The sequence below is a fragment of the Tachyglossus aculeatus genome, chromosome X4 (assembly GCF_015852505.1).
Source record: "Tachyglossus aculeatus isolate mTacAcu1 chromosome X4, mTacAcu1.pri, whole genome shotgun sequence".
NCBI lineage: Eukaryota > Metazoa > Chordata > Mammalia > Monotremata > Tachyglossidae > Tachyglossus > Tachyglossus aculeatus.
This window is the reverse complement of record NC_052098.1, coordinates 53721335-53725459: the sequence shown is the minus strand read 5'-3', so window position 1 is coordinate 53725459 and position 4125 is coordinate 53721335. Positions and strand designations below refer to the sequence as shown.

The following is a 4125-nucleotide window of genomic DNA, read 5'->3' as shown; positions in this document are numbered from 1 at the left end:
ACGTTAGAATCAACCAGTCATAACAGAGTCCCATCAGTACAAAGTCAAAAGAGCATAATTAATCGTGCTACATACATAAAAAGACTGTCCTTATTCTATACTTTCTCCTTAACTTAAACAATCAATAATATTTATTGAATACCTTCTGTGGGTAGACCTTTATACTAAATGCTTGGGAGAGTGAAAGATAATTGATAGTGATATAGTAATGATCCCCACCCTCTAGGAGCTTACAATCTAGTGAGTCAGATACTAGAATACATTAGAAGTTTGAGGAAACAGGAGCAGTTCCTATATGTTCATTCATTCATTCAATCGTATTTATTGAGCACTTACTGTGTACAGAACACTGTACTAAGCGCTTGGGAAGTACAAGTTGGCAACATATAGAGATGGCCCCTACCCAACAACAGGCTCACAGTCTAGTCTACTTCAATGACCTCGGGCTTTGGGCCTTGCCTTGTGTCTTCTTCTTTGTTTCTTCCCTTTTCTAGTGTCATCAGAGTATTGATTGATTGAGGTATGGACTGCTAAACCTCCACAATCAAATTCTGCAGGCAACTGAATGCCAAATTCCCAGTGAATGAAGCAGCATCTAATTCACTATAAGAGAACGTCTGTCTCTACCAGTGTTGACCAGAAATTGGGTATTGCTAAGGAATACTACCCCTCTCAGGGTTGCACCTGGAGAGTTTCCAGTACTCTACCACTCTCGGCTACAGGAGGGAGAGTCAAGCAGAGGCCTAACCATTCTATTCTTAGCTTGGGTAGTGTTTAGCAAGTGGAAGGCACTCTGCTACAAGTCAAAACTCACCCATGCTGGGCAGCATGGGAGAAAGTCGAGGGTGGAGACTCAAGTTTACTGCACAGAAGGTAGCAGTGGTAAACCATTTCCATATTTTTACCAAGAAAACTCTATGAATACACTACCAGAACGATTACAGATGGAGAATGGGGCGCTCTGGGAGAGATGTGTCCATGGTGTCGCTATGGGTCGGAAACAACTCGACAGCATAAGACAAGACAAGGGATACTGACTTGAGTATTCCAGAAGAAATCACTAGGACTGGTTAGATTGAATGACTGAATTCAAGAAGCTACTAATATATCAAGAGCAATGATGCAGATCCTAACAAACTTGTGACATATGGGATGCTTACTGACGTTTACAGCATGGAATACAGTACAAGCGATAAAGCACGTGTGAGAAGAAGTGGGATGCCAAGACTGAAGGGATATGTAGATATCATACCCAAACCAAGGACTTGGTATCCCTTAAAATGGTAACACGCCATAACCCTGCTGCATACACACGCTAATCCTTCATCACTGAAAAGTAGAGATGATTCCACCTCATCACAGACAAAGACATAATCTAAATAAATGGCCAAACACTTCAATGATCACTCCTACTACATAGATATTAATGCTCTACCCAGAATCATTTACTCACCAACATGAGGCCTCGTGGCTATAATTCCAAAAATTGATGAAGTCTCACCTAAATCAAAGCCATGAAGAATGGCAAATCCCCTAGACCTCATGGCATAACAGCTGAAATCTTCAAGCACAGAGAAGCATGCTGCTCAATCACCTTACCAGGCTCTTCCTCAATACGTTGAGAAAATGCAACAAGATTTCAAGGGTATCAGCACTATCGTTGGAAATAAAGTTGGAATAGAATTGATAGATTGGCATTTGTGAATATAACTCAAAGGTGGAAGCTGGAAGGATGGCAGCTACAAAAAAATCTCTATTGAACACTAGTAGAGAGTCATACATTTCAAAGAATGAATGTAGGGCACTCATGGAAACCGGGCACAAGCTGTGAACAAAGACCACAAATATAAATTCCTTGGGCAAGTAAAAGATGTATTTTCTTTGATGAGCATATGGTGTAGTTCACTTGATAAGATATTGTTCACAAGAAAGCTGAGGGCAAAGGAAGCAGCCATAAGCACAGGATACAGAAGACACACATCCGCAACCTTAGGGGTCAAGCAGATGGTGTCTGCAATAAGGAAATTAGCTGAGTTGTCTTACAATTCAGAGCCAAAGCTGCTGCTGATGGTGAGATTATATGCATGGGTTTGAGTTCACACTTGGAATTCTTGTACATTTTGTCTACAAAAATATGTGTGCCTTTTGCAAGTCCTTTGAGAATCAGTGGTTAAGAGGGGAAAGCCATGGGAAACTGTGATGTGAATGGTTTCGTTAACTTTTAATCCTACATAAATGTTAGATTTCGATGATCTCGTTAAAATGTCTCAAATAAGTAACACTATCCCAACTCTGCCAAATCATATCCTGAAAAACTGGAGAGCTAATAGATCCTTCAAGATGGCTTCAAGAATGCCATTGCCTGATGGATAATAATAATGATGGCATTTATTAAGCGCTTACTATGTACAAAGCACTGTTCTAAGCATTGGCACTGTTCTAAGCGCTGATAATAATAAGGATGGCATTTATTAAGCACTTACCATGTGCAAAGCACTGATCTAAGTGCTGGGGAGGTGACAAAGTGATCAGGTTGTCCCACAGGGGGCTCACAGTCTTAATCCCCATTTTACAGATAAGGTCACTGAGACCCAGAGAAGTGAAGTGACTTTCCCAAAGTCACCCAGCTGACAATTGGTGGAGCCTGGATTTGAACCCATGACCTATGACTCCAAAGCCCATGCTCCTTCCACTGAGCCAAGCTGCTTAGAACCTTGTGCTTTCTGGGAAATGAAATTTCTGAAGGAGGCTTTTCTATTCCTGATTTCTGTTTAGGAACAGGAAACAGCCATTTGCTTTTCAGGAAATGTAATCAAGCTCATTTCTTTAGCCCCTTAGCCCTTCCTCCAACATGAGGGTGTTTCAGCCAGCCAAATTCTCTGTCCTTCTGGGAACACAGAACCATAGCAGCTGAGTTAATGATTTAGAACTAAATAAGGTAGAAAGATGATTGGTATGTATCTTTCTAGGGAAATGTAGCTTGGGGAGTGGATCACTACCTAAGGTGAATGAAAAAGTGGGTAGAAAGGGAAGCCCTGGTTGTCTAATTCCTCAGTAACCCCAGACTCCATTCGTACAGAATAATGAAGGCTCTGAGGAACTGTAACGTCTTCTGAGGCAGAGATTGGGGACTATTTGTCTGAAATCCTGAGACAAACAGGCCACTTGCTGCTTTTCCAGAACTTGAGGTCAGTTCTTCTTACTATCCTTACCTGTGGGTCTGGATATTTGCCCTGTAGACTGTTTGTCCTGTATACAAAAATCTGGATTTGGGGGATCAACCAATCATATTTATTGAGCACTTACTGTGTGTAGAGCACTGCATTAAGTACTTGGGAGAGTACACTATAACAGAGTTGACATACAAGTTCCCTGCCCACAATAAGCCCATAGTCCAGAGGGGAAGAGAGATATTAGTATAAATAAATAAATTATGGATAGTCATTCATTCAATCATATTTATTGATTGCTTACTGTGTGCAGAGCACTGTACTAAGCACTTGGAAAGTACAGTTTAGCAATAAAGAGGGACAATCCCTGCCCACAACGGGCTTACAGTCTAAAGGCGGGGAGACAGACATCAAAACAAGTAAACAGGCATCAATAGCATTGATGTAAATAGAATTATAGATATATACACATCAAAACAAGTAAACAAGCATTAATATAAATAGAATTATAGATATGTACATACATACACAAGTGCGGTGGGGCTGGGAGGGGGAGGTAAAGCAAAGGGAGTGACTTTTGTGGACTGATAATTAGGCCAGAGAAAATCAAGGTTATGTACCAGTTGCACCCTGAAAACTCTACACTTAACTAAGCAACCAGGTCAGTGACAGTGTTGATTGCCAGTTCTGAATTATATTACCCACTCAATACAATGTCCAATGATGCAAAGATAGACAAGGAAGTAGTAAGTGGAATCAAGAAGGATAGGGTGCACTTTGGAAGGATCCGAGGCAGAGTATGGAACCTTCGTGGCATCAAAATTCAGATGAAATGAAGGTATACAGGCCACCTGTACTGCCAAATGTTTCCAAGACACCGAGAATGTGCTTCAAGCATCTAAAGTTCAGAATTAGTACTTGAAGATGACCGTGTTTATACATTTTTTACTGTATT

At 40.9% G+C, this 4125-nt stretch overlaps 1 non-coding gene across 1 annotated transcript; it reads left to right on the top strand.

Annotated features, from left to right (window-relative positions):
* The first annotated feature begins 666 nt into the window (after positions 1–666).
* LOC119948578 lies at positions 667–804 on the top strand. The gene has a single exon (XR_005456964.1). It is a non-coding gene; the product is annotated as a small nucleolar RNA SNORA7 (small nucleolar RNA).
* The last annotated feature ends 3321 nt before the right edge of the window (positions 805–4125 follow it).